Raw genomic sequence first — 25,644 nt, forward strand, 5'->3', positions numbered from 1 at the left:
GCGAAAATAATGGTTGCGTGAGTTTTCCATGAGATCTTCAACCTATAAAGACGTATCCTCTCATCGAACTATGCAGTTCCACTTCTATTTTCGTGTATCCAAACCCTATTGCCATGGAAGCCTCTATCGATTTCATGAAAAGCAGGACATTTACAAAAGGTCCGCTTATGGTTTCTCGATTGGCTTAGTCGTCTTTCTTTTCTTTTTTTATCACACAAGGAACTTTGAGACGTTCTCTGTATAGGAAAAAAAGAGGATTCTCTATATCATTTACTAGTTTGAAATGAACATAACTAGTAAGAGTGCAAACTAGAGAAAATGGAACACTTCCTAGTTACCTTATCTAGGGAATCAATCAAAAAATTCCCTATGCAAGTCAATGTAGGGAATCATTAGAGAATTTCACCATATAGGAAAATTTTCCTAGATAGTGAAATTCATTAGTAATTCCCTACATAGTCTAACTAGGAAATGTTCCATTTTCCCTAGTTTGCACACTTCCTAGTTATAGTCTAGTAAATGATATAGAGAATCCTCTTTTTCTTTGTAAGACAAACTAGGAAATGCTCCATTTTTCATAGTTTGCAAACTTCCTGGTTATGAACTAGTAAACAATATTGAGAATCTTCTATTTCCCTATATAGGGAGAACGCGAAATAAGTGATTTTGTCTGAGTTATATCATTTAAGAAATGAAGCACTCATGTTTCACATTTTTATATGTAGCAATTTGAGCTTTTAAAGTACCTAGAGCAATAAGCAATTGTTACTATAATTACCTTAACTCACATTATCTACACTAAGATTCAAGAAAACCATCAAAAAGATTATGGAGTTCTCTTTAATATTTCTACAAATAATAAGAAGGTAAAAAGCCCATTCATTATTACAATATTCAAAAGAAAAAGCAAAAAACTTATACTATAAAAAATATAAGACAACCAAAGAGAGCTAAAAGAGCTCTACATAACAATTTTAAGACTTATTTGAATCAAGCTAAATGTCATATCAAAATCTCTATATCTTCTAAATTAAGCACATCAGATTTTTCCATGAATCTAACTTTTTGACTTTCAATAAGCCAATGCACAATGTCCCTTATCATAATGTTATTGGCTGGTTTCTTGATGTCTGTAGCGTATTGTTTGAAGCTACTCTCCATCTTTTTAAGCTTCACATATGCACTTTTTAAGGAAAAGTATATATCATGAATCATGTGGACTCCCATGTATTTCAAAAGTATTGTCTCCATATTTTCCTCTGAAATGTCATCCACCTGAGGGCATAGTAACAAAACAAGTGACAATATATTAACAAAATCGAAGCAAATGAATTAAATAATTAAGCCTAATGTAAAAGGCTGTTACATACTCTTTTATACTCGCTTGAAACCGTAGTCACCTCCATGTTTGTACCTTGAATATCTTTTAAGTTCTAATTCAAATAAAAAATCTCGGGGGGGTCACTCATATTATGTAACCCTATCACGTGAGTTCAACAGATGGATATTTTTAATTTTAAAAATTGACAGAATTTAACTTACATAAGGGATTATTGAAAATGATTTTAGCAAAAAATTACAGATCTGTATAGAAAAAGAGTACATTTTATTAATGAAAAATATACGGATAAGGGATTTTACAAATAAGCCTTGAACGCACGTGATATAGAGAGTTTATACATAGTGACCCCCCCGAGTAAAAAATTGAGATTAAAATCAAGGTATAAAGACTTCAAATCATAGAAAATAAATTTTAAATATAAGAATACCTTGCATCTCTTTCCTTGGGATTTATCACTTCTTTGCACAGTCTTCTGTTCTAAGTGATCTCTCATTTTTTCACTCACCTATGAATGATAAACAACAAGTAGTGTTAATGTCATTCGAAAGAATTATGTAAAGAATACAAGCATACAAAGTACTTGCTTTACTTTTAAAGGGTATTGCATAAACGAACACTTTTACCTTCCTCTTTCGTTCACTTTTTCTAGACATTTCATTCGTAGAATCAATCACATTTGATATTGGATCCTAAAAATATGACAAAATTAAATTAAAACTTGAGAATTGCAGTAGTTGGCAAGGACCAGCTTGGAGGAGCAAATGATTTTAACAATATGGTGGAAGCTACCTAGAGAGCAGAGAGAAGACTTGGTACAACATCAAAATCTAAGAAGACAAAAAAGAAACGCCATTTAGATTCAGAGATAGACACAAATAGTGAAGCAAAGGAAGATACAAATGAGGAAGATGACTCATCAGAATATGATGAGGATGATGAGGAATACTTAAAGAAAAAGAAGAAAGACAAAAGGCAAAAGCTAAAAGAAAAATCCACATCAAAAAAGACAATAGAGAAAGTCTCCAAGTTGGAGAAGATGATTAAAGACCAACTACAAAGTTAAAGCCACTCCCACAACAATAAAAAGTTCCATGTGCATTCTACAAAAAGGACAATCATGACAAAGAAACATGCTGGTACAATCCCAATTACAGAGGCAAAGTACCACCTTACATTCAGCAATAACAAAATCAAGCACCAGCAATACTTGCTAATCAAATCGCAGTAGCAAGACCACCAGAACAAAGATATCAAAATGCAACTCCAAGAAGGCCGAATCAACAACCATGGGGGAGCCAGCAGCAAAGGCAAATGCAAGACCAATCTTACACCTACTGTGGTATGGATGGTCATAGGCAAGGCCCACCCTGTGAGCTTTAGTGCAAGCATAGGGAACAGAGACGTATACCCATCATTCAATATGATGGAAGAAACAATCAAAATCATTAGCAACAACCTCCTCTAGAAGTACATATGGTCTATCTCGAGCCCATCCATCAGGAGTACAACCACAACAATCAACGCAATCAAAGAAATGTTCAGGCTTTGGTAGTTACAAGATCAAAGAATACAAAGCCACTACTTGGGCTAGGAGATGCCCCAAGGGAAACAGCTAGGTCAATGAACTGGCCAAATCAAATTGAGACAAGAAACAAAGCATTGCAACAAGCACTACAGAACAACACATCATGGGATGTCAGAAAAGAACAATGGAATAACAAAAACAAAGGGATAATGCAGTATCAACAGATCCAACTACATTCTGACAATAGTCCAACAACAAAGCAACAATCATGCTACAAATTTACAATGTAGTGGCAATTCATCACGACAGTTTTCTAAAAAGATCCCACATCCACAAAATACTTAAGTCAAAATGCCACCCCAGAATAGAAAACAAACTTTCAAGTTCGAACAGCGTCGGAGTTCCCAGAATTAAAGAATACAACTAAACAGCTAGAACCAGGGCCTATGATCGAGGCCAAATCAACTTAAGGCAGTAAAGCAGTAAAGCTACTACCAAAAGCCCAAGAGATGCAGCAAGACAATAGCATTCAAAATGAGGATAGTAGATTCTTTTTCCAAGAGTTGATGGACTCCAAGGTACAAATTACTCTTGATTAACTCCTGAACTTGGTTCCAGCTTTCAAACATCAAATTTGCAAGAAATTGCATCCAAAAGAGTCACCTCCAACACAAGCTCAACAACCAAATAATGATGAAGAGGACACTTTGAATAGTCCACTATTGACCACATATGGACAAACAACCAAGTAATCAAAGCCTGATGGTCAACACTTTGAACAATACACTATTAACCACATTTGGACCTTGACTCTTCCGTCAATGGTTTCTGTCAGTGGAGGATGAATCATGACCGTCAAATTTGGAAACCTTCATAATGGGAAAAGTACTCCAAGCTAAATTCCTAGATCGATCGGCTAATGCAGGTAACCAACGAGTGTCATTGGAAGAAAGTCAAATCAATGACTCATGAGCAACACTCCATTACGATCATATGATCGCAATCTCGATCCAACGGTGCACAAAGTATGGGCACGACAGACTGTAGTACACGTGACGCAATGCAGAGTATTTTAATATCCACTGTGAGATCTAAAATGCATCAATGGCTCATGTGAACGGTGCCTCTCCCCACCAGAGATTTAAACTTTATGATCCAACGAGCACATCAAAAGTCACTAAACTCAACCACCAAATGAGCAAATCACCAAGCGACATGTGGCTTTTGCCCCCTCTACCATCTATTGACAACTGGAAATTGGTGCCGGTCATTTATTTTTGGTCAAAAACTGGGGCAACCGGCTTGGCCTTCGGTCTCCTGCACTAATTTCCTACAACTTAAGTTCCTGTACTCACTGTGCATTACCGTTTTTCAAGCCACTGGTAAGCCCACTATTCACCTGTGAGGGGGAGGCGGGGAAGGGGGAGGGGAGGGGGCCGACGGGAGGGCGGGGAGGGCACGGGGAAGGGGGAGGGGGAGGGGAGGTGGGGAGGGGGAGGGGAGGCAGGGAGGGCACAAGGAAGGGGAGGGGGAGGGGAGGCGGGGAAGGCAGAGGGGGAGGGGAGGCAGGGAGGGGGGAGGGGAGGTGGGAGGGCGCGGGGAGAGGAGGGAGGGGGGGTTAACCCCCCCACCTATTGCGCACGCAACAGGTGGGATGGGGGGGTATTATTAACCCCCCCACCCCACCTGTTGCATGCGCAACAGGTGGGGGGGCGAGGCGGGGAAGGGGGAGGGGAGGCGAGAGGGCGGGGGGATAAGAGGATGGAGGGGGAGGGTTAAACCCCCTATTGCACATGCAACAGGTGGGGTGGGGGTAATAATACCCCCCACCCCACCTGTTTGCATGCAACAGGTGGGGGTAAAACCCCCTCCCTCCTCTTCTCCCGCCCTCTCGCCCCCTTCCCGCCCTCCCTTCCCTGCCTCCCCTCTCCCTTCCCCAGCCGTTAACCCCCCCTCTCTCCTCTCCTCTCGCCCTCCCATTGCCCCCTCCCCCTTCCCCACCTCCCCTTCCGTCGGCCCCCTCCCTTCCTCCCTCCGCTCCCTTCCCCTCTCCTCCCACTTCCCCCCCTCTTCTCCCTCTTTTTTAAGGTGGGGAGCGGTGAGCAGGACGGGAGAGGAGAGGGCAATCGGGAGGGAGGAGGTAGGCAGGGAGGCGAGAGGGAGGAGGAGAGGAGGTAGGCGGGGAGGTGGGAGGGAGGAGGGAGAGGGGGCAAGCAAGGAGGCGAGAGGGCAGGGAGGGCGCAGACGGGAGGGGGAGGCGGGAGGGAGGGGAGGGGGTTGACAGGAGGGCACAGACGGGAGGAGGAGGCAAAGAAAGAGGAAGGAAGAGGCAGACGGGAGGAGAAGGCAAAAAAAGAGGAAGGAAGAGGCAGGATGGGGGAGGCGGGAGGAGAGGAGGGGGTTAACCCCCAACCTATTGTGCACGCAATAGGTTGGGGGTTAATCCCTCCCCTACCCTAAGCCCCCAAAGGGCTTTAAATTTTTATTTTATTTTTAAAGACAAAAAAATTAATTTAATTTAATTTAAAAAGAAAAAAAAGACGAAAAATTTTAATTCACTTAATTTATTTTAAAAAAATAAAAAAAGTTAAAATAAATAAAACTTAAAAAAAATTTTAAAAATTAAATTAAATTTTAGATATAAAAATAAATTAATTAATTAACATAAAATAAAATAAAATAATTAAAAAAAAGATAAAAAAATACATTATTTTATTTTATTTTAAAAATTAAAAATAAATAAAACTTAAAATAATATTTAATTAGAAATTTATTTAATATTTTGAGTTTGAAAATCATTGTAATTCTCATTTTTCATTTTTGATTGTTTTTCAGAAAACTACGGCTTCCAGTTTTGGTTCCAAGGTGTCTTTCAAATACCTTGAACATGCTTGGTATTTTATGGAGCGCAAATTAAAGTATTTTTTAGTGATCACTACAGAGAATGTGTCAAGCGTGAAATATTCTCCAGAGGCAGTAAGAAATGGTGGCATGGTCTCAAACATCAACATTAAAGAAAACAATTTGATAGAAGTTGTGTGCAAAGGAAATAATGATGAGGTGGTTTACAAGTTATGAGTTATGCACAAGCACTTCTTAAAGCCCACAGCACAAACCTCTAGTTGAGGCGAAACCAATCCTTTAGACCAACCCTACTCACAGCAGTAGTTTTCAGCCACTGTTGCAATTCCTTGACCACTTGTGTGTAGTCTCAATAGTGAATCACGTGTCGTGGGGATCTTGAAGGGATGCCTATGGAGCCTCCACACCAAGCTACTCCTTGTGAGAGCAATGCAAAGCATGAGCCATGATTCCACAAGTGTCACTCAAACTATTCCCGGATTGTTGCAATGTGTTTCGATGAGAGAAAGAGGCAAATGGAAGGGGGGAGAAGAGAGGAATAAGGGGAGGAGGGGAGGAGGAGAGGAGAATGACTGGGGATGGAGTGGCAAATACAAAGGCACTACAAGAGAACACCAAAAAAACTCTTGGAAGAGAAGAGGGAGCTTGTATTCCAAACTTGTGCATCTTACAATGAAGACCAAAGTCAACCATTTGGCCTTTTATACAAGTCAACTTTTGAAGGGAGGGCCAACTCTTTTCCTTATACCACTCTCTCTCATATCTCTTTTGTTACAACCAATTAGACCCATACGGCGCCAAGGCATTCTCTCAACCTCCTCTTGTCTTCAAATGGCTCTTGTGTTATACATGTACGGGATCCAAATGGCTCTTGTGTTATCCTTGCCAATTTGGATGATCCTGATTCCTACCTTTGTCTTAAGCCATTCGAGGCTCAAAACCCACAAAACTAGAATGATGTTGAGCCATTTACAGCTCAAATCCCATATGGCCAGATCTATCATCGTGCTCCATGGCTATGTGGCTACCCTTCCTATTACTGAGCCACCCTTGGATCAACCACAATGGAGTAGGTGGGAGGAGAGGACTGTCTAAAGGACTGCATAGTGGCCCAATTGGTGGGGGCTGATCCGCGTGAAGTAAGAGTGGAACTTCCAAAATTTGTTGGGATGCATGTTCTCAAAGGTGTGAATGTGATGGCCATGGAGGTTGTAGACTCGAAGGTACAAGCAGAGGTCCTAGAACTGAGAGGGGCCAATGTCGAGGTTGAATACAATCTGGTTGTTGAGATTATGGAGCTTGTCATTAATGGACTAACTATGGGTGGGGAGATCACGAAGGAGCAAGATGATGAGGCGGTTGAAGTGGATCATTGCTGCAACCACCGCAGGATCTAGAACAGAGCCATAAGTGTCGTTGAATGATGGGAGGCAGAAGCAAAATCCTTCGTGAGTCATTTCCTTGGGAAAATTGTACTTCGGGAAGTTGTAAAGAATATTTGGTTCCTTTTGCTAGAGCTCCTGGAAGTGGGCCCAGGTCCATCGTTGTTCCATATGCATGTAACAGGGATGGATCCACCAGTCGACATGTGTGCTAGTAACACCAAAATTGCTCCTTCTTCAAAAAAGGGATGTGCCAATAGGGTTGAAGGCTGGCATCCAAGTCAGTGAGGGGAACAGATGCATCAAGGGCTAGGTGGTAACCACCACATGTGTGCTTCAGATGGATTTGCTGTGAGTCCTTGAAGGACTAGGTAATGTACTGAGTGAGGGGGTGAACTTCCATAATTTTGTAGAGATGGAGGCAAGAGCCTTCGAGCTAAGCCTTCTAGTGATGCATTAGGGCACTGTCGAGCAAGTCTTGGAAGGACTACAGATCAAGTTGCCATTGGACATCTTTGGTCGGGGATGAGGGGGGTGCTAGAGGGACATCATTGTCATCCATGGGCATAGGTTCCTCTTAGCAATCCCTATAGTCGACAGATCGATGGATGTAGGTTCAAAATTTGCTAGCTTCAAGAGCATGTTCAGTGCCTCATCCAGAAGGTCAACAGAAGCATTGGAGGAGATGGACTGAAAGGTCCCGTGCTATGCAGAGCTTGTGTTGAAGGCATTGGAGGAGTATTATGGCAAGTTTGTGCGAGGTAGAGGAAGGAAGATGGGATTGGTGGGTTGCTGGGAGCATTGGACCAGATCTATAGGAGGTGGATGTGAAATTTTGATCGAGGGGGTTGGTGGAGTTTAAGATAGCTATGGCTTTCTGCCCATGGCATCTTTGGGGTAGGCTACATAAATATTTTCAAAATTGCTGACCAAGGACTCGAGGGAGTCCTACAGAGCCTATAACACCCAATTATACAAAATGATTAGTCCGAGGAGATGGTAGGCGATGGAGCAGTATGCAACTAGGTGCCCTTGCATTTGGACGACAGAGGCCTAGCCATAGGTCTGCATCCAGTTGATGTTGGCTTGGAGGCTGTTGGGAGTGCACACCCATGAACTAAGTTCATCAGGCTTTGCTAGTTGTATCACTTCATCATCCAGTGAATAGTTTGTGGGAGGTTTGTGGATTGTGTGATGACCCAGCACCATGCCTAGAAGTTTAGCAAGATGGGGTGGGCAGCGAGGGTCTGAAGATCAAAAGGATGGAGGAGGGCATTAGGGGAGAAATGGGGTCTCAAAAGGGCCACCAATTAGTGTTTCCTCATTTCAAGGGATTAGAGAGGGATTTGAGGTGTACCAATGAGAGTGCTAGAAGGTGTGGGGAAATGGTATGTTGAGGTAGAGGGTGAGCAAGCCTACAAAGAGCCCCTATTGGTTGTTCCCCTTACACTAGGGACCACACAAACCATCCCCCCCCCCTTAACCCATGTTTGACCCTCCAACCAGGTGCACCTCTCCCACAGGAGCCCAAATCTTCCTACAATGAGATGGTAGGCCCTTTGTGGTGGATTTTTCTTCTCCCCTCCCTCTTTCTAGGGCCTCTACCCCCCACTATTTTGGTCTAGCCTGGCATTCCCTCCATTTTTTAATTGTGAGGCTACCCTCCCTTGCATTTGCCCTCTTCCCCCTCTATCTCTGCTCTCTCCTACCCTGGCCTACTTCCTATAGCTCCTCTCTCTCTCTCTCTCTCTCTCTCTCTCTCTCTCTCTCTCTCTCTCTCTCCCCCCCCATTTGTTGTGTACCTGCCCCCCGTCCTCTCTATCTCTCTCTCTCTCTCTCTCTCTCTCTCTCTCTCTCTCTCTCTCTCATGTGCCTCTATTGGTGCTACTCTGTCCCTCTCCTTCTCCCTCTTTTGTGCCTCTGTTAGAGCTGCATTGCTATGTGTAGGAGTCACATTCTTGCTATTGCAACCTCTACAAGCATGGTGAGGAGCAAGGCTACAAGACCATGCAATGTTGTGACCTCTTGTGTCTTCCACAACACTAGAAATGCATTGGATGAGTGGAGCCCTTGCACCTACAGCTTGAATGACTAGATAGTGATGAAAGGATAGACCAAAGATCCACATAAGCTTCCCAAGAGCAAGAGAGGTGATATCTTGCATGAGTGGAAGGGGCGCATCTTGAAGTTCAAGTTTGGGAAGAAAGGATGGCTCGCAAAAGTGCAACATGTCTACATGGGAAAAGATATGCGGCTTCCTCCATCATTCAATCAATCTAGGATACCATCACATTGTGAGCCTTTCTATCTATGTACCTTTTTCACTTGTAAGTATAATGAGTCCATTTGGAAATTTTGTGTTTGGTTTCCAAGATCTCTTATTCATGGCAAATGTTTTCCCTTTGGATTTTGAGGAGTGGGAACCAGTTGAGCCATTCATAGACAAGTTCACTACGATTCATGAGGATTTAGGTAAGCAAATGCATGCACGGGAGAAGTTGGCCTCCTTGCAAAAGAATAATGTGTATTGGTATAATGCAACATACATCACTCCAATGACATCAGCAAGCTATGGCCACCGTCTGCAAACCATTGCACCACCACAACTTCAAGACATGGATTGCAGCATTGTGGACTCGAGGACATTGCAATCCTACAAGGACAAGATTGCAAAGGATGTGGGAATGGCCATGAAGTTTACATTTGGATCCAAATGGGCAAGGTTATCTTGGTTTATTCCTCTACATATTTTTGCTTCTTTGTTTCAGAATATACATATGCATAGAACAAAAACTATGTGGTCCTGCAAGCGTGTAGATGAAAATGCTCTTGAAGATATACTTGGGATGAATTGGGGAACTGGATTTGACGAACAAAAGGGTGATGTGTTTCAATGTCATGAATGTAAAGACAATGTGGTTATTAGATACCATTGTCATGCCACATGTTGTATTTGTCTTTTCAGTACAGGCGCTAGAAGAAAACATATGGGCAGTGGCTTCCCCTAGACTCTAATGATGAAGACAACAAGGGTAAGTTTGTCTATTGATGTTAAAGAGGGAGATGTCAAGAATGTGAATGTCATGTCACAATGGACTCTAAGGGATGTGTGAGACCACCTATTGGTCATAGAGGACGGCATGTCAGAGTCCTTCAACTTTACCTTAAGTGGTTGTAAGATTAGTCAACATGTGGAGAAGTGCATGCATAGTGCCAATTTCATTCCTCCTCCAACTTTGAAGATTGTTAACAATGTTTGACTAGTGTAGCATTTGATTTTTTGCAAAATCCCAGTTCTTGTTTCAAAAGATGATGGGCAATTAAATTGACATGTTATTTCTTTTGATGTTTTTTGAAATTTTGATACTTCACTTTGATATTGGAGCTAGAATTAGACTCTTCTCCATAACTCACCTAAGTGGTTCTTCCATTTAGAAGAACTGAGTCACTAGCCTTCCACCTGTCATAACTACCTTCATGTGAGAGAGGTCATTCTAAACTCTCCCTCACTTGGTTGGTGCCATTTTTAAGCTCTAGAGGTACACTTCGACGTATGCCTATTGACCTGGTAGAATTTGTGTCTACTATTGGGAGGCTTGAGAAAATTGCTTAGTTGCTCCACATTGACCTTGAGTCTTTGGTGGCATCTCTCTCCATCGAAAGCACACTGCTCTTCCCGTCGATTGTTTCTTTGACCATCAGTTGTAGCTGGTCTTTCTACTTGTGTGTGATAAGGTGGTGGCGGTGCCAGGGGTTTCTAATGCCAGGGAGGGCATAAAACTAACTGAGGTGCTGGAAGTGAAGAAGTCTCTGAGTGTACTTTTTTTGGGTGGGGCTACTGGTCTCAGCTGTCTGTCTCGCAACAAAGTCTCTCTACATCACTTGAGCTCTGATAAAAACAAACCCAAGCATTTTTTATCTTCATACTCCATCACCCTACAGAGTGGGCCAAATCCCTCTCTGAATAGACAGTGGTATCTTCCTCGGATTTCATAATATATCATGCATCTACATACGTAATGCTCCTTTGTCTCCTCCTCCTGCTGGCATAACTGACATATCTAATCCTGAGGGGTTGTGTGGGTGTATCTCCCTGTCTCTATCCTCAACTGATGTGATGAGGTTCGAATTTGGCCGATAATACTACATAGCCTGTGAGATAGGTGTGTGTCCATATATGTATGCTGGCTTGGCTATAAGTTCATCTGGAGATGAATGAAGAAAATGGCTTTGGTAGTGTGCCATCTTCTTCCCTAGGAACTCATGTGGTCTAGTCTAGGTTCTCTCAGTCTCCAACTTGACAATATCAGCTCTAATGATCTTATTTTGATCATGGTGAGACAAGTCTAACTTGGGACAATCCAAACTATATTGAAAGGGTGGGAGTGCATCCATTGCCAGATCATGCTCTACAAACCATCTCTATAGTTGAGCATACCAGCACCATGTTTGACCCTCCTTTGCTAGCTGCCTAGATGATATCATAGCCAATCATGCATATCTGGAGCTAGGTAGATCCCACAATCTATGTATGCAAGTTACTACCTAGAACAGAGCCTCAGTCACTAGTGGAGCAGCTGCTAATTCAGCTCGTATTATCAGATGTGGTACAGATGACTTGCTCCGGATCATGCAGGCAATTAATGTCACTAATGGCCTCTCCAATCTCCTCCACTCAGTTGCACCCCCTACACTGGGGCCCCATATAGCTGCACCCTCGGGGGGGTCACTCATCATATGTAACCCTATCACCTGAGTTCAACAGAAGGATATTTTTTATTCCTAAAATTTACAGAAATAAATATACATAAGGGACTATTTAAAATAGTTTTGGAAAAAATTTACAGATTTGTATAGAAAAGGGGTACATTTTATTAACGAAAAAATTTACAGATAAGGGATTTTAAATATAGGCCTTAAACGCACGTGATATAGAGGGTTTATACATAGTGACCCCCCCGAGGCTGCACCATAAAATAGTGTGGGCACCACAATGTCTCAAACAACCATAATTTTGTGCGTGGCTCTTGGAACTGTACATGTGCACATTGTCTCTCTAGTGCCCTCGAAGCTGCATAGCCTCTATCAAACTGGCATCAATCACTACTCAGTGAAAATTGTGGACCAGAAAAGGTCACCCTGAGGTACACATAAGATCGTACCTACTCTAATGTCTCACCTTTGAAAGTGAATTGTTGTGCTGAGTGTGTCACCCAAGCCTAGGTAGTATTAAACACCATAACCTTGGTTTTCCCAAGGTTTACTATTAGATCCCTGTCCTCGCAAAAAGCCTATAGTGCATCAAAATGTCTTTTTAATCCTTCCGGGGAATCTGCAATCAAAACTACATCATCTGCATAGAGTAGTATGGGTATCAACACTCCTGCTAGGCTAGCTCTGATCCTCCTATCCTATCAATATACTCTGAGAGCTCATCAATGTATATGCCAAATAGTGTGGGAGAGAGAGGGCACCCTTGCTTCATGCCAATAGTACTCATAATTGCATCTGATAGCCCTCTAGGTGTTCTAACTCAGCCCATCACCATCTCATGCAAGGCATATATCCCCCGCTGCATCTCATGTGGTACTCCAATATTCTGTAGTCTTTGCATCAGCATGGTCCATGGGATTGTGTCAAAGGCTTTGCAGAAGTCTACAAAGCAACAATATATCCTTTTATGATGATGTTTGCCTTCCTCTATGAGTGCCCGGAGAGTCAAGATGTGATGCAAAGTGGTATAACCTTGCCTGAAACCTGCCTGTCCTATCACTCTGTGTCCATGCATTGCTGCCCATTTGCTCAACTCCTTCTCCAAGATGGATCCATATATCTTGGCCAACAATCATGATAATCTTGTAATTGTTGGGCATCATTAGATCTCCGCTCTCAAAGAGCGGTACAATGGTATGCTTTGTCCAACTAGGTGGGAATCCTTCACAAACTACTCTATTAAACACATGCACAAGAAGCGGTGCCACAATGTCCCATGCGTACATAAAGTGTTCTCCCGCTAATCCATCATCATCCAAAGACTTTCCATGTCCCAATCTATCAATGGCATCATTGACCATATGCAATTTGAAGAAAGAGCAATATGTAGGCCTTGTATCCTATGGGTACGAAATCAGTGGTTATCCTAGTATATCATATAATGACTGTGCATAGTTGGCCCAAGCTTCTGGTGCTACAATTGGTGTACCAGGCTATCTCTCCTGAAACATCCTACATGCCTTCTTACTGTTCTATCCCAAGAATAATTGGTAGATCTCTGCCTCCAATCTAGCGAAGTAGGCCCGTTTCTTCTTTCGTATTAGGCATGAGAAGACAGCCTTGGCTTGCTTGTGTGTCCGAGTGTTTGTAGCAACCTCCTGCTGTAATTGTCTGTGCATCATATGACACTCATCATCATACCAACTATTTTGTGGGGCAGTGCTGCAAGGAGGGGTGGATGATATTGTTGTGTATGGGAATGCATATTGTGCTGACACATGTAATACCTCTGTCAAACCATGGGTGATCTCCTCCAAGGGACCATGAGGGTCTAGCACCATAATTTTGTCCCACACTGCATCTCCATACACTGTAGCAGTCTCCTCCATGAATTTGTATCTAGGTTGTCTCTGAAACGCAAGCTTGATTACCCCCTCAAGCATCCTCTTGACATAATAAACCTCAATATAGCATGGTCCGTAGCCACTCCAATGGGTCTGCTAGATACACTGAAATCATGGATTTGTGGAATTAGAGATGGCAACCCCATCAAATAATCAACTGTACTAGCACCTCCTTTCGGGTTCTAGCATGTAAGAGCATTTGAACCCGGCCAATGAGACAAACCATTGAAGATAATCAACCCATGGGCACTCCCTAATGCTAAGAAATGTGCCATATTCTGTCACATCTCCCAAGTCCTATGCAGACTTATGCAAACCAACGTCCTCTGCGCTGATCTCTCTATAGATGGCATCACTCAAGTCATATATTGATGTCTACCTCAAGTGTGTATGGGAATTAAAGTCCCCCACTAACAATATCTCCCCCATGCTGGCATATCTCATAATGTCCTCATATAATAGCAAGTATGGCGACTCGCCCTCAGGTGCATACCTCGAGTAGGCAGGTGGAAAGTAGCATGCAGCTACATATAAATCCCTAGGGTCCTCTCTGTCCACTTGGATCCACTTGGATCCACATGTATCTGGCTTCTACATCTCTATGAATGACATGTACTATGTCTCGTAGAACCTCTCTATACAATACTGCTACTCCCCCACAGCCTCTAGTCCCTACTGCCATTTGTGGCCATGGTCGGCATACTGATTCCCATCTAAAACCTCTGACATCTGGAAGTTTCCTCCCCTTGCACTAGTGTGTCTCTATGTAAATAGCTATCTCTGCATGCCTAAAGGAATCCTCAAAATAGCCTGCATCTAGCCTCAGAGAACCATTATAGTTCCATATACTGAACCTTAAAGTCTCAGAGGCCACATACCGTCATGTGGATATCCTCTCTGTGATGATAACTCTCCCATCTCTGTACACGGCCCACTTGCCCTGTTCAAGGGCTTCAAGCACCTTTGGCATGCATTCCTTCCTATGTGCCACTTGTGCAGGAGTGAGGTCCTTGTCTAAGTAGATCTTCTAACCTTTGAGGGCTGTCCTTTTGGACAAAAATGCCTTTTTTTTCCCCATGTCCTTAAATCGTAAAATCAAGGCCTTAGGCTGGGCATCATCTTTTCCTACCCGCCATGCAACAGCAATACGTACACTTTTAGCCCCTATCTTCAATGCTAATGCCTTTGCATCTTTAGTGGCATCCTCTTTTGTTCCCATCCCACAATTCTAACATGCAAGATCTGAGCCTTTCTCCTTGCCTCTTCCTCCAATGTGGCATTCATGACCTATATTTTATTAGTTGTTACTCCTCCATTTTTCTTTACCACTTTAATCCAGGGTGCGTTTTCTTTCATCTCATTGCCCACTTCTTGTGCTTGTTTTTTTGCATCTTTAGCCACCTCGGCCCAAGTATGCACCTCTTTTTCAACATTTTCTTTCACTTTAACAACATATGCCTCCACGGCTGCAATTTCTTCCCTACTTTTCTAAGACTCTTTGTCCATGGCCACAGATGTATCATTTTTACAAGCCTCAAATTGCACCTTCAATTCTGCCATTTCCTTATCTTTTACTGATTCCATGGCCTTTGTCTCAGCATTTACATAATCTTATGCATATCCTTTTATAGCAATACTTGGTGTACTTCCACTTCAGCCTGTAATCTGGATTGCATTTCACACATTAACTGTGCTTGCATGTTCGCTTTCAGTTCTTGCATTTTAGTTTTGAGTTGCTTTTTCATTTCCTTCTTGGCTTTGCATACTTCGGTTTCCATCTGCTTCTTTATTTGCTCATACATTACTTTTGCTTGTGTCTGGACTTCTTGCATAATTTCCTCTCACATGGTGTGCATCTCTGCTCTTACCAATTTGTACATCTCGTTATATGCTACTTCATCAATCATCTTGGGGGTTCTCCCCAATTTCTTTGAGCTTGGAGAGAGCGTCCATTCTCTTCCTTTCTAGATACAAAACTTGGGGACTTTTTGTGTCTTTTCTGGTGTGTGAAATTCAGCCTCATTTGCAATCTCTAGTGTGGCGTCCCCTTCATTAAGAGTAGCCATGTATGTTTTCACAGCAAGAGAGAAAGAGAGAGCATAAACTCTAGCAGGTGCAAAGCAAAGGCAAACACCGATGCTAGAGAGAGACGTCACTGAGGGATTACTCTTACGGCTGAGAGAGAGAGAGCCTACCTCCTTGTGATTTGAAGGCTTGTGATAGAACAACGCGTGTGCTCAATGCATAACAGGATCTCATATGCAAGAGAGAAAAGAAAATAGTATGGAGAATCAAAAATTTGATTACTGTAGAACTAATATAATAGATGGCGTTGCCTCCCAGCTATGCGCTCCTATGAGAGAAGCTTCGATGGCATGTTGGAAACAATAGAGGATGGAGGCTGGATGTTAAGGAATCAGGGCTGCTGTAGCCAGTGATGAAATGGGCTTCACAAGCTTGCTCTTATATAGCCACCAGTCGTAGTCGGTTAGACCTAATTGGGTGACCGACCCAGTCCGCCCAAAACGGCCGACTGGGGGTCCACCAACCACACGATAGAACCAGTGCACAAAATAGAGCAACTGTAGAAGAAAGAGAAATTGTGGGTTGCTTCTTGCTGACCCATGACACAGCTCCAGATCCAAGTGAGAAACAATAACCTGTCACTGATCTCTTGTTGTCCACGTCTCCTGCCCAATCCGAGTCACAGAATCTGGTCAAGATGTTGCCCTTGCTATAGGTGATGCCATAATCAAGTGTGCCTTTGATGTATTTTAGCACCTGCATCCCTACCCTCCAATGGTTCTCTTGGGGCTTATTGGAAAACTTGCTTAGTACACCAGTCGCAAAATTGATATCTGGCCATGTGTTGCACAAGTAAATCAAATTGCCCACAAGCCTTCTGTACTTCGCTTCATCCACCAGTGGTGATGAATCCTCGTTTGAGAGCTTCACGTCAACCTCCATAGGGGTACCTACTGTCTTGCACTCAGCCATGCCAAATGCCTTCGGTATCTCTCCAACATACTTCAACTATGAAATGAAGATCTGTTTCAGCTCTTGCCAAACTTTAATCCCCAAACAGAAATGCATCAGTCTGAGGTCTGTCATTTCAAACTCTCTTCTAGCAAATGCTTTGTCTGCAAGATCTTCTCTTCATGGTTCCCTGTTATGACAAGGTCGTCCACATAAAGACCACGATCATACACCTGCCTCCTTCTCTAAAGATATACAAATTTGTATAAGAAGGGCTCCTCCTGAACCTATTTTGCAGAAAGTAGGCATCAATCTACTAGTACCACGCTCATGGGGCTTGTTTCAGCCTGTAAAGTGCCTTCTTTAGTTTATAGACTTTACCTTCTAAATTGGGGATCTCAAAACCTGGTGGTTGTTCCACGTATACCTCCTCCTTGAGATCTCCATTTAGAAAGGCGGATTTTACATCCATCTGAAACACGGGCCAACTTCCATGGGCAGCTAAAGCCAAAACACTGCGAATTGTGGTTAGTCGAGCTGTGGGAGCAAAAGTATCCTGATAATCAAAACCATGTACCTGTGCGAATCCTTTTGCCATGAGCCAAGGCTTGTACTTATCTAACATGCCGTCGGACTTGTACTTGGTCTTGTACACCCACTTGGTTCTGATTACCTTGCATTTTGGTGGCGATCCACAAGGTCGCAGGTGTTGTTCTTCATTATGGAGCCATACTTCAACTGCATAGCCTCTATCCACATATCATCACCCTATGCCTCTTCAAGACACTTGGGTTCTTCAGCACGGATCACCTCTATCATCAATGCGTAGTTGACCAAGTGTTCCTACGCCCTTCTTTGCTCCTCTAATCTCTTGGACCGATGGTGTTCGGATGCTCCTCAATGGCTGGAGGTTCTCTGCCATCCAAAAGCTGCTTTACACACTATGGCCATTGCCGTTGTGGTTCTATAGGCTCTTCTTCCTCTTCTTTATCTTGAATCCTCCCAAGCACCGTTGGGGGAGTTCGGTCTATTGTTGGTGGTTGTACTGGATGGATATCCTAGTCCTGGTTGTCTGGGAAGGAAGCATCCTCCTCCAATTGATGCGGCTGTTCTGAGAAGACCACATCGCGACTTACAATTACCTTCTTGGTCACAGGGTTATAGAGACGGTAACCCTTCTCCTCTTCACTGTAGCCCAAGAAAATGCACTTCTAGCTCTTCGGTTCCCATTTGGTCCTGTTAGCATCAGGGACATGCACAAAATAGTCACATCCAAAAACTCTCAAATGTGCAGCTGAAGCTTTCGTACTAGAAAAGGCCTATAGTGGAGTCATCCCGTTCACAACTTTCGTGTAGCTACGATTCAGAATGTAAACTGCAGTGTTACATGCTTCAGCCTAGAAAGCCTTTGGCAAATCTTTTCCTTTCATCATACTCCTACCCATTTTGTAGATGATGCGCATCTTGCGCTCTGCTACTCCATTTTGCTGTGATGGATGTGGTGGGGGTTTCTGCCTCTTGATCCCGCGACTGTTGCAGTAACTTTCGAATTCAGTTGATGTAAACTCTCCACCTCTGTCTGATCTCAACTTCTTCACCTTCTTCCCCGTTTCTTTCTCGACCATTACATGCCATTCCTTAAACTTACTAAAAGCCTCGTCTTTAGTCTTCGTGAAGTATATCCATATCCTTCTACTGTAGTCGTCGATCAGCGTCATGAAGTAGTAGGAACCACCCAAAGCTTCCGTCTCCATCTTTCCGCAGAGTTCCATGTGAACGAGCTCTATAGGAGAATTTGCCCTGCTGGCCTCTTTAGGAAAGGGATGCCGATGCTGCTTGCCCATCATGCAAGCTTCACATACATCGTGCAGATCTGCAATTTCTGGTAGGTTTGCAATCATTCCACTTTTATGCATCTCCTTCAAAGAACTAAGGTTCAGATGACCAAACCTCTCATGCCACAGCTTAGTGTTCTTCACATCCGCTCAAGCATTGAAAGCTGAGAGTTCGTAGATGTTGTTGTGCTGTGTACCTTTACCAACGACCTTCCCTTGAAGATCCAAAATCTGTGCACCATTCTTATCGAAGTGAACTTTGAGGTCCCGATCCGTGATCGTAGAAACGGACAACAAGTTCCTCTTGATATCTGGCACATAAAGAACATCGGACAACTGTTTTACAACTCCATCTGACTTGAGAGCAATCATACCTTTTCCTTTTGCCTGACATTTTGCATCATTGCCGACTGCTACCAGGATGTCATTCCCTACCAGCTGTATAGAGATATATCAATCCTTCTGACTGGTCATGTGGCACGATGCACCACTGTCTATAATCCAGGGTTCATTCGCAGGTACATGAACTGCCTCCGTGCAAATCTCCTCAATTGCTATGAACAACTCTACTGGCTGCTTGCGTGCTATTGCTGGACTCTTTCTTTACTCCGTTCTGCTCATCTGCAATCTTCTTCTGGCATTCATTCTGCTTGTGCCCTGCCTTGTTGCAATAGAAGAACTTGATCTTCTTCTTTCTCTTTTTATCATAAGAAGAAGATGGGTTACCAGAGTCCTTACCCTTACCTTTCTTTGATCCAGTGTAGAAAGCCGAATCTTCTACAGTCCTCATCTTTTGATGCATCTCCTCCTCCAGAAGCATTGCGCTGAAATCCTCAAAGTTGAGGGGTAGATTTCTATTCTGCATATTCAGCACTGTAACAAGACCGTTGTACTTTGGTGGGAGAATCTGTATGCACCTTTGTGCTAGATTCTCACTGGTGATGGTGATGCCAATCGCAGTCATCAGGATCGCACAGATTCTTCACCCTGGTGATGAACTTCTCTACCACTTCAGACTCAGACAGTTTCTCATTCACGAGTTGAGTCTCTAGATTCTGAATCCACGTCTGATTCATGGTCTCGTATTGATTTTTCAAGACCGTCCATGCCTCCTTTGCTGTGGTGACATGTTGAATTAACGCCATGACAGAATCACTTACACTGCAGACAATAGAACACAATGCATTTGCATTTCTTCTTGTCCACCAGAGAATCTCATCCGCAGTTGGTACTATCTGTTGTGCTGCATTGGCTAGATTCGATCCCGGATAGAACCGGTTTCATGTCCCACCCCAGTAGTAGTATCCCAAAGCTCATATGCGCTTAGGATGGTCTTCACCTTGAACTTCTAGAGTGGGTAGTTAGTGCCGTCCAACTTTTCGCTTTCGCCGAACGGTGGGATTCGTAGTCTTGCGGGTTAGGCCATCTCTCACAATCTGCTCGCAAATAGAAACACACTACCAAATCTTCTTGCTAGAGTCCAGGCTCTGATACCATGTAATAAAACAATACAACATCTGTGCTCAATAGATAACAGGATCTCGTATGCAAGAGAAAAAACAAATAGTATGGAGAATCAAAATTTTGATTACTATAAAACTGATACAATAGATGGCGCTGCCTCCCACCCATGCGCTGCTGTGAAAGAAGCTTCGATGGTGAGCTGGAAACAGTAGAAGATGAAGGCTGGATGCTAAGGAATCATGGTTGCTGTAGCCAGTGATGAAATGGGCTTCATGAGCTTGCTCTTATATAGCCACCACAAGTAGTCGGTTAGAGCCAATTGGGTGACCGACCTAGTCCACCCAAAACGGCCAACTAGGGGTCAGTCCCAAAATAGGCCACCGACCACACGATAGAACCGGTGCAAAAAATAGAGCCATCCGAGATCATCTGAGGCTCCAAATAGGCCTCGCAACCTGAGAGTGGGCCACCTCAAGAAATGCTCCATCTACCCTTAGTGCGGTCAGTCATGAGATGCCTTCCTGCACTTGCATGTAGCCTAGTTGGCGGTGTGCCAACTCTATCTAAAGCCGTCCAGCCATCAGGCCACACATGGCTCCCATCTGGTGTCCAAACTAGGACCTATCGGATAACCGAGCTACTCAAATGCCTTCTCCTCATATGGAGTCCTTACAAGTAGAGTTAGCTGGTTCCTACGTAGTTACACGAGAGTGGAGCATTGATATCTAACACAAAGTGCTGGACCAATTTGTTGATTGGTACCTTGGGAAAGTGTTGGGGGTCATTTCGTGGTGCCTCAGATAGATCATATCATCTTCCTTGCTTTCCTTGAGTCTTTTCTCAAACTTTTCTTGGCACTTGCGTACCAAGTTTTGCACCTCGATGAGTTGTTGTTTCTCTAGCAAGGGCCCTTTAGATATTCATCTTGACTTTTGGGCACTGTGGCACTACCTTGGATAGGGTTTCTTAGTGATTCCTTGACTGCTTTGAGAGGAGGATTGATCAAGCCTCCATTTGAGAAGGTACCACAAGAAGAAGATGATGTGGCCATGGTAGTAGTGTCTTTCATCAAACCCATCCTAGATGATTACCTTATCATGGCCCTTTCCAATATTAGTGGCACGTTTAGAATTTCCACTCGTGGTTGGAGTTGCCTCGTTAGGTTGCAATCTGCTAGCCTTATCTCTTTTGTCTTGCTTACAAAGTTCCTTAGGCAAGCTGTAGGCCTTAGCTTGAGCCTTTGTAATTACATTTAAGGGTATTGACACTTGGCCTCTTTCAATACTGAGAAGATTAAACGTTGCATTCTTAGGTGCACTAGTTGGTGCTGGTGGTCCCTGCATTGTCCTAGTGCACAATGGTTCTTCCCAATGACTAGATACTTCCTCCATGAATACTTGATTCATGGAAGTGATTCATGGTGGTGGGGGTTGAGGTCCTAGTATGGGTGGTGGTATGGGGGGTTTTGAGCTCTATATGGCCTTTGGTTGGACCAAGGGGATCCTTGTATAGCTAGTTGGACCTGATTTTATTGGTTTGGTGAGGGTTTCCTTTATTGATACATGGGTTGGGAATAGCCTTGGCTACTAAAACTATGATGTCTCATGATTTCCTGGGGCACTCATTCATAGGGTGGTTGCTACTACCCATGCAGATGCTATCTCTCCTAGGAAACAAGTGTAGACTCATCCTGTTTTATGCAGACATAGCTCAGCCATTGTACAAGCTATTAGTAGTCTTTGAGTGGACCAAGGAATGTCAAAAATCCTTTGAAACCCTCAAGCTACCTCTAACCATGCACCAATATTACGGGCCCTAGACTAGAATCTAATATTCCACATCCACATAGATGCCCCAAACTTTGCTATCAGATGTGTGTTAGCCCAACCAAGGGAGTACAAGTTTGACTACCTGGTGTACTTTACTAGTTGGTAGTTAAAGGATGCCGAGGTCTAAACCATTTTCCATCTTTGCCATAAAAGCATTGACCTTGTCTACATTCCCAATATCACGAGACGTCTTGCATATTTGTTCAAAACACTCAACATGGGAGATTGGGTCTCCTTCTCCTAAGAGCTTGGTGATTAACTTAGAGATCATGATGGGTTTATTGTTGGAAGTATTTTGGTCTCTCGCTATAAATATTGGAGGCATGCCCCTCCTTCCTAGTGCCTACACTAGGATCCTCATTACCTTATTGGTAATTACCATTTGTGTAACTTGAGGATATGGTGACCCTGCTCTCTACATTGGTGGTCTCGATGGATGGTTGTGTCATACTCCTAACAAAAGATGCCCTTGTGCTTTCCCTATTTCCCTTATCATCAATTCCTACTATCTTATGCGACGTATTATCGCTCGTAATAACTACATCCTCCTTTACATTTTTCATTGAATGAAATTTTGAAAACCATTCTTCCTTTTTTTTGTAAAAAAGATTATGTGTTGGTTAGGACGTTCACTAATGCCAACCTTTAATGACCCATTATACATGCAACATTTGTTTTTGTAATGTAGTATGTGTGTGTGTGTGTGTGTGTGTGTGTGTGTGTGTGTGTGTGTGTGTGTGTGTGTGTGTGTGTGTGTGTGTGTGTGTGTGTGTGTGTGTGTGTGTGTGTGTATGTGTGTGTGTGACTTAAGGCCAGTAAACTTATTCTTTTGCATGAGATTTCCCTTTAAGTAATGATGGATTATCACCCTTGACCATTACTTGGACCCACAACTCCTTGAGAAGAATAGGGTCATTGTTTGCTTGGGTGTAGCCATTTTTAGTGAGGTTCCGGAACTTTTCTATATGTAGGTATCTTGCATGACCCATGATGCTCAACGTAATTCGACAAACTTTGTCTTCAAGTTGTAGTACACCTTCCAAACTTGAACTTGAAAGCAAAACATTACGGAACAAGGATTTGGAATGAGACTATTAAAGCATTACAAGTTCTATGTTACATGTGAAGCAGCATCCTGAAGACTATAGGATATAGCAATTTATTCAAAAACATCAAAATTTTGTTCTATATGTACATGAAACCAAGCAATCATTCAAAAGTATATGACATGAGCTTCTCCTCAACCCAAGGACACACCTAAATGAGAACATTAGGCATGGGTTAATGGGCCTCCAATGTTGTGCTACATACCCATTTGAGCGCACGCTCTATAGCTTTTTTTTTAATTGTTGAAAACCAAAACAGATTGAAAATTTGGAATCCAAACTAGTGGGACTACTGCGTGGTGGTCTTAAAACATTGATAGTTGTTGATATTGGTATCTAGATTCACCCTAAAATGGAAGAAGTTGAAAAAGTGCAATTTGTGCATGTACATGTGCATGTGCAAAGATCTTTTAATAAATCCAACACTATTTACAATTTTGAATTGTTTCTTTTTCCATGTAATTGCTTGCTATATGGCTTATAAGCATGTTAAAGGCCATTGCATTTCATAATCCACAGCATCAAACCCGATAGTGTAACCTTTGGCCCATTTGAATTTTGAAGCATTTTAGGCCACATTGCACTTGTTTGGGATATCCAATTCTATTGACGTGTATCGTTGGAGGGGGAATATTTGATGGCTAAAAGTTTCACTACTCCCATGAATTTTGAACTTTCACACCTCCGGCCCATCAAATCTTAGAAAATTAAGTACCTGCAACCTACCCCTGCTCTGCAAATGCCCTGCAAACCCGCATGCACCTTGATGTCACCTTGCATAGACTTTGGTTTGCCATTGTCTTCTTTTAGGTAAGTTGTCTTCTATTATTTGATTGCCTCACTAGCTAGGATCTCTGAGTCTATTTTGGACTAATCGTGGTCATGGCATCAATGGCAACATGCATCTTGCCATGGCTTGCAAGAGAAGCAGGCAGAGGCAGCAAGACAGGAAAGCCAAAAATCCAAGTCAAGGCACAAGGAACAGATTGTAGGTCAAGGAAAGCATTGGCATAGTATCGAAATGGAAATGGAAGACACTTTTGCAACATCTGCAAAGGGAGAAACAAGAAGAAGAAAGAAGACTCCTTGCAAAGTAGTAGCAAGAAGTGATTGCAGATGCACGCATTTGATCATTGCCATCAGAGCAAAGAACACGAGCCATGGTGTCACGATTGGTGGGAGCATTTGAGGCAACAACATCAGGCCATTCAAGTGATTACCAGTCAGGGAAAAATCTAGGGACGAATTTTAGCCCAAGGGCTGATTTAGAGGCTTTTCCAAGTTGGCTAGGCTAATATTTATAGCTTTAAATTTGATAAATTAGCCCAAAATTAAAGGTGGACTAATTTTTAGCACCTCAAATTTGATAGATTTGCCCTAAAGTGGTAGTAGGGCTAATATTTATAACTCTATATGGGGTAAGATTCACCCATTGACCTACATTGTCATAATCTTTTTCCCTCTTTATTTTTTACCCTATTACCAATCTTGAGTCTTCACAAGCTTTAGTTTGCACCCTAAAGTTCATAGACTAACAACCCTACCAACACATTGGGAGATGCATCCTAAGAGACGATGCTCTCTAACTTGAGAAATGGCCTACAGAAAGTGAAAGGGGTGCATAGCTTAGATCAACTAGCTACAAAGAGGGTGACATTAGCTATGTTGGTGTCCCTTGAAACAAAGGAGAAATGGCTTGGGTGCACAATGTAGAAGATGTTCTCAATTAAAAGGTCCAACGTGGCTCCAACGATTGAATGTAGAGCAAAAGCATTGCACAATCATCCCGATCCAAGAAGTCTGTGGGCTTCAACAAAATGCAAGAAAAGGAGAGATAGCCTAAGTATAGAAGTCATTGCTACAATGATGATGTTTTGGCATGAAAATATGAGAATCTCCAAATCAAAAGGACATCTATAAAAAGTAGATGGGACACAAGGTGTTTAAGGAGCACATCATACACATGGTAGATACAACACAGGTGAGTGGTGCCTAAACCAATCTGGTGGTTGTTTGTGATTGAGCTTTGGGATAGTTTAATTGTTTGATTTCTTAAACCAAGCTTGGACTAAATTTGATCATTGTCCTAAGCCCGGTGGTTGGAACATCATGCAATCGTAGGCTGGTTCAACTCAATCGCTACTTATGTGATTGTCCTAAACTAACATGGTTGAATAGACATTAGTTGTTGTCTAGCCTGGTGGCGTGGTTGAGCAAAAATTAACGACAATATATTTTACAATAGAATAGCAATATATTATTATTTTACTAAACCAACCTGATGGTTGGAACATCATGCAACTGTGGCTACTTCAGCTCAATCACCAATTATGTGATTGTCCTGAACCAGCGTGGTTGAATAGACATTAGTTATTGACCAGCTTGATGGTTGAAATTATTGTATTTCTTAGTACTTAATTTGTTAAATTTAATTTCTTGCTATTCGGGTCATATACAACTATTTCTAGACTAGGGTGGCTTGGACTTAGTGTGATTGTCCTAAACCAGCCCAGTGCTGGTTCAAGACAAATAGTTCACGACAAATAGCAAGTAGTTACTGACATAAATTGTGATTGAAATTGTAAAATTTAGAAATGAAAAGCAATATATTATTATTTTCTAATTGTGAAATTTAGAAATGAAAAGCAATATACTTGTTATTGTCTAATATGTGAAGTTGAGACCATCAAGCTAAACTAGCCCGGT

General features: G+C 42.6%; 2 pseudogenes; both read right to left on the bottom strand.

The window, feature by feature from the left end:
* Window positions 1–1,002: 1,002 nt before the first annotated feature.
* LOC147880021 (uncharacterized) lies at window positions 1,003–14,596 on the bottom strand (annotated as a pseudogene).
* Window positions 14,597–14,608: 12 nt separating this feature from the next.
* On the bottom strand, window positions 14,609–21,346 carry LOC147880022 (uncharacterized; annotated as a pseudogene).
* Window positions 21,347–25,644: the final 4,298 nt, after the last annotated feature.

This window comes from Dipteris shenzhenensis, chromosome 33 (genome assembly GCF_047967505.1).
Source record: "Dipteris shenzhenensis isolate YYH24624 ecotype China chromosome 33, Dip_SZ_1.0, whole genome shotgun sequence".
Taxonomy (NCBI): Eukaryota; Viridiplantae; Streptophyta; class Polypodiopsida; order Gleicheniales; family Dipteridaceae; genus Dipteris; species Dipteris shenzhenensis.